Raw genomic sequence first — 14,003 nt, forward strand, 5'->3', positions numbered from 1 at the left:
CTCCACATGGGCCTCTCCATGGCTCCTGCTTCTAGTGTGCTGGACAGGTGGGGGCAGGTTGTCTCCCTGCGCTGGGCTGACACTTCCTTCCGAGGCAGGGCCCGTCCACGCACATGCCAGCAATGCCTCTCGTATGCTTATTATATGAGGGTTTTCCTCATATTTTCTTGAGGATCCTCAAGGCACAGACATATTAAAGATATGAAAACTGAGGTTGAGTAACTCGCAGGAGATAACAGAACCAGTAAAATGTTAGAATTTAGATTTGGGGAAAAGGCTGTTCTGTCTCCTCGGGCCAAGGCTTTTGCCCTGAGCCTTCCCATTCCATTTTCAGAGTCTCAGTCATTTTTTTTTTTTTTCCCTTTCATTTTTCTGAAGCTGGAAACAGGGAGAGACAGTCAGACAGACTCCCGCATGCGCCCCACCGGGATCCACCCGGCACGCCCACCAGGGGCGGTGCTCTGCCCCCCAGGGGGCGATGCTCTGCCCATCCTGGGCGTCGCCATATTGCGACCAGAGCCACTCTAGCGCCTGAGGCAGAGGCCACAGAGCCATGCCCAGCGCCCGGGCCATCTTTGCTCCAATGGAGCCTTGGCTGCGGGAGGGGAAGAGAGAGACAGAGAGGAAAGCGCGGCGGAGGGGTGGAGAAGCAAATGGGCGCTTCTCCTATGTGCCCTGGCCGGGAATCGAACCCGGGTCCTCCGCACGCTAGGCCGACGCTCTACCGCTGAGCCAACCGGCCAGGGCTCGAGTCTCAGTCATTTTTCTCCTCCTCATAAACCCCACAATGTGCTGCACGATGTCAGGGTTTAATGCCTGCCTAATGAATTACCGAAACTTTTCTTCTGTTCAGTCACGTATTTTGTAACAAAAATGAGATGGGGATTAGGGAGAAATTACAGCATGATATTACTTCTACAAAATCAACCCTGTCCTGAGAATTGTCCCATCCTGGCTGTTCCCTTCAGAGGGCAGCAGGGAGTTTTTGTTAACAAGGTTGAAAGGGCTTCAACAGAGAAACAGACAGGTCCATGACTTTCAGCAGAAGAATATTATTTAGCAAAATTTGCAGTTACAATGTTGCACGTGTCAAACCTCCCAAGCTTTTAGTGAAGCTCTCCTGTCCCTTGTCTCTGGTGGAGGCAACAGGAGCAATTGCACATTTCCCTCAAAGGTTGGGACCCCGAGTCCCTGTGAAAAATGGACAAGTTAAATGGGCTCTTTGGTAATGAACGAGAGACACTTCTGCAGGTTTTTCTTGCTACCTCTGATTTTGAAATTTTTTAAAAAAATCTAAATGTCTCTTTCTTCCTCCCCTCAAGAAAAAAAAATAATAGAAATTGGTAAAGATTTCTAAATGACTGAGAATTTCCTTTTCCTCCGTAGACCTGGTGCCTAATTCTATTTGGGTTTGAACCTTTGAGCTGACCCTTATTTTCTGAAAGGAAATAGAGACACCTCCCCTCTCCCATCTTTTCTGAAGGGTGGGAGAGCCAACGCCACGCCGTGGCAGAGGCGTGCGTGCGGTTGTCCTCTGACGGGAAGTCAAGAACCAAGTGTGCCTGCTTTCCCATGAAGGTCCTGCCAGGACGACAGGAGCTGAAATTACAGGTTTACCTCTGGCCAACATTTTGAAGAACTGTAGTGTTCCTATTCTTTTCCAGCTAAGCTCTGATGTGTGCAGACTCCCTATAATTATGGTATAATTGGATTTAACTACAGGGGTAGAACTAGTTTTCAACCAAGTGCCCTCAAATAATTTGTTGCTTATTAGAAAAAAAGGGTAGTCTTACTGGCTTTAGTGGCATGCATGCATGGTCCCCCCCCCCAAACTCCCCAGGAGAGGGGAGGATTGCTGGTGTGAGCCCCAGTGATTTTAGTGGGCTTGATGGAATCACAGTAGCCTAGTATCTCAGCTCTGAACATTCCAGAATATTTGCTTTCTCTAAAAAGGAAATCCAGAGAGAAAACCTTCCCCAGATCTCAAAGTGAGATGTTTCAGTCTTACTCCTGTGGTTAAGAAGTTACTCTAAATGCCCAGAGTTTCTACATAGTGGGTTGTGGGTTGGTTCTGAGCATGGGTTGATGTTATTTGGTTTGCACAATGTTCAGAGTTTTCATGACTTAGTTGCTGCAGATTGTTTTTTATTTTTTGTGACAGAGACAGAGAGAGGAACTGATAGAGACAAAGAGACAGGAAGGGAGAGAGATGAGAAACATCAATTCTTCATTGTGGCACCTTAGTTGTTCATTGATTGCTTTCTCATATGTGCCTTGACCAGGGGACTTCAGCAGACCGAGTGACCCCTTGCTCGAGCCAGCGACCTTGGGCTCAAGCTGGTGAGCCTTGCTCAAACCAGATGAGCCCGCCCTCAAGCTGGCGATCTCGGGGCCTCAAACCTGGGTCCTCCAAGTCCAGTCCGATGCTCTATCCACGGCACCACTGCCTGGTCAGGCAGTTGCTGCAGATGTTAATTAGATGGCTTCACATAAAATTTTGGATTTCAGCTTCCCTTTAAAAAAGAAAAAAATCTGTCAATCCAGGGCCTGAATTTTTTCATCACCTACTTTGCTGGACCTGAATCTCTGGTCCTTTAAAGAAAGCAACCAGTTTAACATGTACTTGTAGCCCTCATAGCTCATTTACTTAAATGCTTTGACTGTTGGTGTTTGAATTATTTGTATCCTTCGGTCTCTCTCTCTCTCTCTCTCTCTCTCTCTCAATTCCAGCCCCTACCAATCTCTAAGTAATATGAACTTATCTTTTATGGAAGGCAGTGTGATATAGGGCAAAGAGTAAGATCTTTTGAATCACAGAACCACATTTAAATCTTGTCTCCTTTGCTCACTACTGTGTTACTTTATATGAGCTGCTTTACATTTCTGATCATGGTTTCCACATCTGGGGCTTATATGATCACACATTTAGGCTACAGTGAACTCCAGTACAATCCTTGGTACACAATGGCTGTTCAATGGCCATTAGTTTCCTATGCTCTAATTGTGTTCTAAATAAAAGCAGAGAAGAAATGTTAGTGTAAGTCAATGTCACAGACTCTCACACACAGCAAGGCACCTGGGGAGTTTGCTCACTCTCCCATGCAGGTGAAATACAGAGAGGTGAACCCACTTGCTGAAGGTTACTCAGGGAACAACAAATAAGCCCAGGTGTCCTGGGCTCTTAGCCCAGTGCTCATTGCACCCAGAACAGCCTGCCAGAGCCTCACAGACTCTTTCCTGAAGAATTTAAGATGCTGTGAGCGTGGGATTTTTGTTGCTTGGGGCTTGACAAAAAACGGTGGCAGACAATGAGTGGTTTGAATGTCTGAAAGGAAGCATCAGGGAGTGGCCTAAATTAATCACACAACTGTTGTAAGATATAACCCGGGTGTTAATAAGCTCGGCTTTGCCATTTTACTCTTTAATGAGTCGATTTGGACAGCCTTCCCTTTAATATGCCTTGCCTTCCTTTTTGAGGTGACTTTGCAATACAGGTGTGCCCTCTCCACCAGCACCTTAATCATCTCTGGCTGACGTTTTAAAGTGAAGGAAAATCAGATGACATAGCTGACCCAGGCTCATCTCCCTCCCACCACCAGGATTCCTTATGTGGTCATCAGACCTGTGTCTTCACTTGCAAATGGCTTAAGGCAAACAGCTAAGTGGAGGCCAGGTAAGGTCTTGAGGAATAATACCATCTTATCATAAGGTGATTCAAACTCCCTGGGGTCTGGAAGTTGGAAGACCAGGATTGAAGTCCACACCCATTCCCGAAAATCAGTGTGACCCTAGGACAAGTCATTTCACTTCTATGGATCTTAGTTTTCTCATTTGTCAAGTGATGGGGCTGAACAAGACGGACTCTGTCTAGCTCTATTCAGCTCTAACAAACTTAGATGACCGTTAATGTAGAACCTAACTTTTCAAAAGGTTGTAGATTGACTTTGGGAAGGACCCAAATCATTTTGCTGAAGGACAGTAGGGAAGTTATGATGCTGGTTTGGGTCAGAGAAAGGCTGGGGTCAAGAAACCAGATTCCATAATTCATTGTTTTACAACCTCTTGTAATTCCAATGAGCCTGAAGAATTCCAGGCTGCTGAGTTGCTTTGGCTGAACACAGTGCAGGGATCAGAAGATGGGGTCGTGGAGGTGGGTGATAAGGTGATGGGGCAGGAAGTGGAAGGATTTGCAATTTCATTCTTGAGTTTATAGACCAAGCAGTTGTACATCCTGAGGAAGTGAGTTTCCCTAACATTTACCTACCTCAGAAATGTAGATGTAGGAAGATTGTGTGTGAGTCAGGGATGAGATTTTAACAAGTCTGACTCTTGCTTTGCAGTTCAGGTTGGAGCAGAGATAGGAGTGCTCAGAAAAGAAGTGGTGATAGATTTCTCCATCCTAATTGACTAAATGGTTTCCAACAAAGCGTTTAGTCTCTGAATCTTTGGAGTTGATGTCCTTTCTAGGGCTGACCTAATTCTCTTCTCTGGTTACATCCAAGTCTTTGGATAGAGAGGTCTTAGCTGGAGCCTGAAAGAATATATGGACACTGATTTTTGACACATGACATTGACCTTGGCTCGGGACCACCATGAAGTGGAGTTCAGCATTTCACCTGCTGCCCCTAATCCTAGCAGAACTCTTGAAGTTGCCTAGTAGCTTGGGAAATCCTGAAAGCCCTTTGGAAATGCAGAGGCAGATTGAAATTAGGCTGGACTGGATTGGATCAGTTGTGGTTCTGCTAGGAGGAGTCTGATTCCAAGCCAAACACACCCTCCCCTTGCTTTCTTGAAGATTTTACTCACGTTGCACTCCTCCAGATGCTACTGATAGCAACCACTGGTTCTCTGATCACATGGATCACCATCCGTGGCTTATTTCTCTCTCCTGCCTTGCTCTAACCATCCTCTATGCTGCTGTATGGCATTCAATACCCACCCCCAGATGTCCTAGCCCGTAGTAATCTCTTTTGCACCGACCTGCTGTGGCTGTTACACCCTGAACCCTCCAGTCTAGCTTTTGATTGCGTGTTGTTTTGTTGTCTAATTGTTCCACATATATTGTTTTCCTCTTCATCACCTCTTCAGATTTTAAAGTTTAGGAGGCCAGGGACCGTGTTTCCTGCCTTTCTCGAGTTGCCCTCCTGGGCACAAGCTTGCTGCCCTTAGGAGTGTCTGATCTTTTACGGTCATGTGCTCATCACTGGAGGTGTTCTCCCGCTTCCATACACCTTCCCCAGCTCCTGCTTGGCTCCTGCCCGTGACAAACCGTCCTCTTCAGCTGGGGCCCTGCAGCTGCCCCAGCATGCCTGCTGCAAATCAGCTTGAAGGGAGCTGTCTGTAAGTGCCCTGGTGAGTCAATCGGGCTCCTCCTTGGAGACAAGGAATTCTGAGGTCTTGCAAGCACATGCCTGCCCACCTGTGGACCAATTCCAACCCCTGTCTTGCCTCAGGGAACACTCCTTGCTTTTACCTCCACTAAGCTTCTTCCCCCTCCCCTGGCTGCCCCGACTTGTCAGGCGTAGATGGCAGGGTCGCTCTGAAAGGCCGGTGCTTGGCGCGGAAGGGCAGGATGTCTGCCCTCAGGAGCCCGAGCTCTGTGGGATTCCAGTAGGTTTTCCTCAGTAAGCCTGAGAAGCAGAGGGGAAACCACTGAATTGTGGCATTTTTGAAGCCTGACTGACCCCAATAGAACAAGAACAGGGTTGAAAGGAAGAAACGAGGGCTCTGAATGGACTTGACCGCCGATTAGCTGTGTCATCTTGTATGACTCACGGATCCTCTTAGTCTAACTCCTCTCCTGGAAGGTGAGGTAGTTGGATGAAAGCAGTAGCTTTCAATCTTATAAAACAAAGGAACCCTTTTATTGAATAAGACCTTAGGACAGATTTCAGTTTCTAGAAGGGAAAAGCAGAGCCATGCTGGCAGAAGCAGGGTGCAGAGGGTCTCACGGTTATCCCCTGAAATACCTCGTCAGAACTGCCCAGGACAGTTTGAAAAGCATTGGAAAAGTTGGTTTCTATGGCCCCTTCTAGCTCTGACAGTTCCCACCCTTACTATTCAAAGTGTGGTCCTCGAGTCAGCAGTTAGCATACGCCCCCACCCCCGAGATCTACTGAATCAAAATGTGGATTTTCACAAGATCCCCAGGTGACGCGCTCAAGTCTGAGAAGCACCGCCGTGCCATTCTGTGACCCTGAGAGCAAGGTGACAGGAGGACTAAAGGAGCCTCATTATATCTTTCACCACAGCATGTGGGCTGGTCAGCTGGGGCTAGGATGTGGGCCTTAGCTCCTTTTTGAAAATTCTAATGCCTCAGTGCATTAGCTGTCCCTGGGGTGGAGAACCAGCATGGGAAACAGTGAGGCTTGTTCCTGGGCTTCGCTGAGGAGAGAGGAGGAGAAACCGCTTGGCCCTGCAGAATGAGTGCTAGGAAATGCAGGAGACAGCATGGCAAAGGGGGCCTCGTGTTTCCAGTGTGGGAGTGCTCGCTGCAGATGCCTTATTAGCGGGACTTTACAGGAGATTGCACTTCTAACATGCAATCTCTTCCCCTCATCGTGTGGGACCCTCGGTCTCTCTTCAGTGCCTGGGGGAGGACAGCGGGGCTTAGAGGACCTATAGTTGAGTCCTAGCTCCAGTCTTTCCTGGTATTGTTCCCGTGGGCTTCTCTGCCTCTCTGGGCCTCAGTTCCCCCACCTGTAACACAGTAGGGTAAGCCTCACAGGGTTGTGAGGATGAACTGAAACTGTACAGGCTCTTTTTGTCCATTGTAAAATGCTAAAAACTAAGGGCTATGTTGATATCAATTCTGATCTGTCAGAACACCCGGAGGTTGGTTGCCGCTGGGCTTAGTAACAATGCTGACCCACGAGCGCAAAACCCCTGCGAGACTAAGAGTTTGTTTCTTGTGTCAGCCAAAGCTTTGCTATGGGCTCCAGGTTTCTTCAAAGTTGGGCAGCCTGTTGATGCTTCTTAAAGCATCAAGTCCTCAGGACTTGATTAATAAAATGCTTAGTGTTCTTTTTTAATAGTATGGTGAGAAATTAAGAAGACAGTAAAAGGATGTCTAAAACTATTCTAAAATAAAATAAAAAGTTCATTAAAATTATAAAATGAAAGGAAAAGGGAAGGTAAAAATGATTTTGCTCATTATGGCCCTGCCCTTAGAAAGGACCCCGAGCCCCTTCCTGCTGTGATGTTTTTATCTGGCCAGAAGCTGGGAAGAGATGGGGTCTTGAGTCCACCCTGACAATGAACTTGCTATGTTTCTCTTTCACTTGTTCATGTTCCAATGGCAACTTCTGTAAAAAAAATACAAAAAAACAAAACAAACAAAAAAACCCACACTCACACACACACACACACAAAACACACAAGAAAATATGCTTCCAGGTAATGTAAAAGCACGCTCGGGTTGTGGGTGGGATGTTTCGGGAAAATTTGTTTCTGGTGCTTTCATGTTGACAGAAGAATTCAAGTGTCATTTAGGATTTTCTCCTAATTTCTCATTTCCTCTTTCCTTTTTAAAAACCTAAGATCCTTCTGAGCCAAGAGTAAACAGTTTCGCTCCGAAGGGGTGGGCTTGGTTTGACACCTAAGAGGTAGGTTCATAACCTGGCAGGCAGCCTCCGGTCGTGTACCATGCACCCACTCCTCTCCCTTCTCATCCCTCTGCTCGCCCCCACCGTTTTCTGCCACCTCACCCACCAGTGGCCTTCTTTCACATGGCACCCACAGAGGTGCTGTGCCTTCAGAAAACAATCCCCCCTTCAGGGGAAGAGACTGATTATTGTGCTGTTGCCACACGGACAAAGGCAGGTCCAAGTGAGACTGGAAAGATATTAATGCTTTCGGGATGGAGCCAGGTCAACTCCCCTTTTAAAAATATATATTTTTTAATTTTTTTTTTTTGTATTTTTCTGAAGCTGGAAACGGGGAGAGACAGTCAGACAGACTCCCGCATGCGCCCAACCAGGATCCACCCGGTATGCCCATCAGGGGCGACGCTCTGCCCACCAGGGGGCAATGCTCTGCCCCTCCGGGGCGTCGCTCTGTTGCGACCAGAGCCACTCTAGCGCCTGGGGCAGAGGCCAAGTAGCCATCCCCAGCACCCGGGCCATCTTTGCTCCAATGGAGCCTTGGCTGCGGGAGGGGAAGAGAGAGACAGAGAGGAAGGAGGGGGGGGTGGAGAAGCAAATGGGCGGTTCTCCTATGTGCCCTGGCCGGGAATCGAACCCGGGTCCCCCGCACGCCAGGCCGACGCTCTGCCGCTGAGCCAACCGGCCAGGGCCTAAAAATATATATTTTTAAAGTATTGAATCTTCTGCTGAATTCTCAAGCTGGGAAGCCACCCTGGGAAGCTGGTTTGGGTAGTGCTATTCAGCTGAGCCCAGGGGGCTTTGTTTGTAAAGCCTTCTCTAGGAGGCTCTTGTGGTATCTGAAAGGTCATGTCATCACTGGCTAGGATGGGAAGGGGGTTCTGTGCAGCTGGACCTGCCCAGGGCTCTGTGCCTGTGACTGGATGACGCTGGCCATCTCGGCCAACCCAGGCTGCCTTTGGTGACTTGGTGGGCTTTTCCTCAGCGTTTCAGCATCTTTCTATGAAGCCTAGGCTAATGTTGATTCCCAAAGCTCTGTGTGATTTTCATTTGGATCTTCTTGACTCTTTGAGGGCTGGGAAGAGACACATGCCTTCTCCAACCCTTCCTTTCTTTCCACTGAACACAGTGCTGAATGCAGGACCTCCCAAATTCATATTTTTAGCCCAGATTGTGGTCCTGAGCATAAGACCTATTAGTCCGACTTTCTCTTTAGCATCTCCACTTGGATATCCCACACGCAATTCAAACTCAACCTGTCTGGAATGGAATTGTCAGAATTCCCCCCCAAATTGCTTCCTCAAACACTCCCGTGTTCCTTTTCAAGCTTCACCCAGTTGCTTGTGCCAGAAATGCAGGCGTCACCCTGACTCTCTCCTTCCCTTGCTCTCCACATCCTATTTGTCATCAAAACCTGAACAGGCCTTGAGTCCAACCATCTGTGTCTGTTCCCATTGCTGCTGGTACTTGCCACAGACATAAACCATGTTGACTGGAATCAAAGGGGAAGGCTTCCCTCCTCCCCTTCCCGGTCTCAAGAACAGAGACGGCCACAGTAGATGCTGAAGAAACGTTTGCTAAATTAAGAAATGGAGACAGGAAGGGAAGACCAGTAAAGCTACTGCCAGTTGCTGCCTCTTGAAAAGGCCAGACTAGACACAGGAGAAAGATGACAAACTTCAGATTCAAAGACATGTGGAGGGAATGTTTCATAACATTGCTTCTTCTCGGGACTCATTGCCAGTCAGTAACTCTGTTATCTAACCTAGATCCCGGCAGCTACAGTACAAACTCATTTTCACTGGCCCCCTCCTTAAGGAAGAAGAACTAGTTCCATTTCGTTTGTATGTGGCAGGAGAAGGTGTGGGGATTAAACGCCTTTGTATGAAGCCAGCTTCCAAGCCCAAGCAACGGACCCAAATCCATTTTCTGGGACAACAGCTGCCCAAGGGCTGGCTCTCTATGCCAGATAATTAGCAGAAAAACAAAACAATGTTGAGGTTTGGGATCATCTTCCAATGTCTTCAAGATAGTTCTGTACATCTCAGCTGCTTGCATTCTTTGTCCCTTCACTCTTTTCTGTGTGGCCCCCAAAACCTTTGTAGATATTCCCCCCTTCCCCCAAATCAGGAAGGAACGAGGTAGCAATAAGAGAGGCCAACAGTCTGAAAGCTCCTCCACACTGTGCACAGTGTTTGATTCAATTCTCTGTCTCCGCACCAGAACACGACAGAACATGTTTTGCTGATGCTAGATCCCAGAACTGCTGGGAAGGGGAAGGAAGCCTGACAGAATGCATTGTTTTACAAGAACTCCTTCCCCATTTTTACCCCGCTCTGAGGGAAAAAGAGGTGGTTCAGTTTTACAACCCTTTCTCTCTGTCTGGACTAGCTCGAAAGCCTTGGAAGAGCCCAGATATTTTTGTAGCAGACTGGCCTTCTGTGTTGAGAGGAAAATGCTTTCTGCCCACGTTGGCTGCAGATGCAGCCTGCAGTGCACTAGAATAATTGTGCCAGTTTTGACTGGGGGGGAGCCGGAAGGCCACTGCTCTGGCTCTCCTGGTTGGTGGCGGTAGGGATGGGGAAGGAAAGGGGTTGATGTGTGTGTGTGTTTGGGGCAGGAAGGCAGGACAGTGTTGTAAAAGGAAAGGATAAATAATAAACCTCCTTGGAAAGTTGAGTGTTGATAGACTAAATTATTTGCTTGAGACAAGGTAAATTTTCAGTTCTGAGCAGGAAGATAATTTCTCCTGGACCTGGGGAAATTTGTTTTATCTGCAGGAGAATTTCAAGGTACAACAAAGAATAAGAAACTGGTTAGGCTTTTGCTCCTTTGAAACAAAGGAAAAGCACGCAGACTCAGCAGCTTATTTTTCTTTATTGTGCTACGAGGATAAGAATTTGTCAACATTTTTATTCATGTAGGCTCTTCATCCAATTGACTTAAGTGATTAATTGTGTCCTAGCTTTTTTTAAATGTCTAGATGTGTAATTAGTTACTCCTGCTAATTTTAAAAAATGAGATAAAAATGTTGCGTGTCTGCTGGAATGAAACAGACTACCTTCATTTAAGCCCAGAAAATGACTTTCAATAATGTAATACATTATTGACTAAAACTTAACATAAAGTTATTAATAATTTAAAACTCCAACATTTCTATCTGCAAAGAATTATAGACCCAGAAATTCAGAGCTGAAAGGGACTTGAAAGATCATCTGTCAGTGAGTCTCAACCAGGAGCACTTAGAAATGTATACGGTTGTCTTGGATTGTCAAATGGCAATGACTAAGGAGCACGAATAAATTTAGTGTCCTGAAATCCTGATGCTAAGCATTTTACATGCTTACATGCTATAGGGTGTGATATAGTTTCACACAACAGAGAATTTCCTTCTTCAAAGTGGCAGGGTTGCCCCTGTTTAGAAGATTGAGTCCAAATTATCATTTGAGTTATGAAGATACTGAGAACTCATATTCCCCAGGTCCCAGAAAGGGCAGTGAATGAGGCTGATTTATATGTTTATCTTTGGTGGAATTAAATTTCCTTTTTTTCTTTGTGCCAATTTTAATAGTAGTTGCACAGTTGATGTGAAGAGACATTCTCCGTTATATAGTAGGGGGAACGCATTGAAACCTGATGTGTGTCTTGGTACCTGGACATCTACTTTTTCCTTTTTTCACTGGGCTCTACAAATCTTATTTCCCCAACCAACATAAGGGCTTAAAACTGCAAGAACAGTAAGAATTAAAATTAGAAAGAATGAAGGGGCCAAATGCTTGAGGGAATTGTAATGCTAATGAAGGAATGAGAGAAGATGGAAGCCCAATGTGAGTTTAAGTTTGTCTTCATCAAGAATAAGGAAGTCAGCCTGACCAGGTGGTGGTGCAGTGGATAGAGTGTCGGACTGGGATGCAGAGGACCCAGGTTTGAAGCCCTGAGGTCAATGGCTTGAGTGTGGGCTCACCAGCTTGAGTGCGAGGTTGCTGGCTTGAGTGTGGAATTATAGATATGATCCCATGGTGACTAGCTTGAGCCCAAAGGTCACTGGCTTGAAGCCCAAGGTTGCTGGCCTGAGCCCAAAGGTCTCTGGCTTAAGCCCAAGGTCACTGGCTTGAGCAAGGGGTCACTTTCTCTGCTGTAGCCCCCCAGTCAAGGCACATATGAGAAAGCAATCAATGAACAATTAAGGTGCTGCAATAAAGAATTGTTGGTTCTCATCTCTCTCCTTTCCTGTCTGTCTGTCCCTATCTGTCCATCTCTGTCTCTCTGTCTCTGTCACAGAAAAAAAAAGAAAAAGAATAAGAAAGTCAAATAAGAGAGGTTAGAATATATGAATTGGTATACATTTATATTAATATGTAGTCATTTTGAGTTGGATTACAGTCTCTTAAGTCCAGGTGGTTGCATACTCATGTATTAAAAACATTTATAGATTAAATCTCAGAATACTTGTTTTCAGCAATTATGAAGAATTGAAAAGTTCTCAGAATACTAGAAATTATATATATATATATTCTTCTCAGAGAAATATAGATATTCTTCTCAGAGAAAAAGAGTTTTGGAAGCCACCTCCAAGGGAACTTGACATTGGATCTGATAAAAACTCTTCACCAGTACATTAAACTCAGGCTTTATGCATACTTAAAAAATAATGAGGTGATCTCTAACAGTCAGTATGGATACTGCTATCATAAACTGACCTATTATGGACCAACTACATTGGCAAATCTGTGAAGGTCCATAAACCGAGCATATCTTGATTTCCACAACATTTTTGACAAGTATTCTATGATGTCCTGGTGGATATGACTATAATAGGTGTACTAAGCCATATTGAAGTTAAGTGGATTTCCAGTTGGTTGAATTTATGTATTTAAAGAGTTTTATAAGTGACAATATGGAAGAAGAGATCAGTCAAATCTACCTTTCATTTAACCATGTTCTGTTTAATACATGCATCAATACTTTGAAGGGACACAGTAAAAAATATAATTCATAATTTCTTTGTGTGACACCAATTTCTATCTCTCAATAGGCTGCAAGTCCAGTCCAATTCAAAGAAATGAGATTTAATATATATAAGTGTTAGCCTATTGCATTAAAACTCAAAATATCAATCGCTCAACCACAGAATCATGAGACCTAATTTTTCACATGTTAATATTGAGAGGAAGTGGGCTTGATATAGAATCAACACTAAAAAACAAAGGAGAAATGGAAAGCTATGAGATGTACTGAATTTCCCCTAATGTAGGTATCCTAGATGAAGGGCTTTTTATTGGACCGTGAGCAGAAGATGAAACAACAGTGGGATGCAGTTTCCATAAAAGTTAATGTAATCTAAGATGTATCCAGAGAAGCATGTTAGGGTGATAAGAGGCTTAGAGAACACATCATATGAGGAATGATTGAAATAACAAAAGACTTTGTAATATCTGGGTTATAGAAGAAGTAAATTAAATGTCAAGGTTGTCTTCCAATATTTGAGGTTTCCTTATAAGGAAGGGGAGAGGGTTTGCCTTGCAAGAAGTTAAGGTAGTACAATGAAGACCAATAAGAGAAGTTACAAGGAGACAAATTTTTTTTGAGCATAAGGAAAGACTTACAAAAGTCAAGAAGAAATGGGCTTACACCCATGTTCATAGCTGCAGTATTCACAATAGCCAAAGGTGTCCATCAGTAGTTGAATGGATAAACAAACCGAGGTATATGCATAACAATGGAATACTATTCAGCCTTAAAAAGGAAGGAATTTGTGACACATGCTACAAAACGATGAACCTTAAGGACATTATGCTAAGTGAAATAGCCAGTCACAAAAGGACACATATTGCATTGTACTTACAGGAGGTACCTAAAGCAGTCAAAGTTATAAAGATAAGAAGTAGGAAAGTGGAGTTGTTGTTTAATAGGTAACCATTAAACACCTAAGGCTCTGGTGGAGAGGTAGATTCATAACCTGGTGGGCAGCCTCCGATCTCAGTTTGAGAAGACAAAAAGTTTTGAGGACGGATGATGCTGATGATTGCAGAACAACATGAAAGGACTTAGTGCCACAGCACTGTACACTGTAAAATGGTTGAGGTGGCAAATTTTCATGTTATGTATATCTTGCCACAGTTAATAGCACACCAGGGGTTTGAATGCCTATAGAATCAACCCTAAAAAACAAAGGAGAAATGGAAAGCTATGAGATATACTGAGTTTCCCCTAATGTAGGTATCCAAGGAGGGGCATACTCTAGAAGGAACTTCAGAATTAAAAGAGACTAGTGCCAATACTTTTAGAACTTCTATAACTGTACATAAAAACAGAAGTTTACTCCATGCCACACACTGAGTCAGACCGCATGCTTTCTTGATATTGTATTACATACTCAAGAGTGTATTTATATATATCATT

Source organism: Saccopteryx leptura, chromosome 2, assembly GCF_036850995.1.
Source record: "Saccopteryx leptura isolate mSacLep1 chromosome 2, mSacLep1_pri_phased_curated, whole genome shotgun sequence".
NCBI lineage: Eukaryota > Metazoa > Chordata > Mammalia > Chiroptera > Emballonuridae > Saccopteryx > Saccopteryx leptura.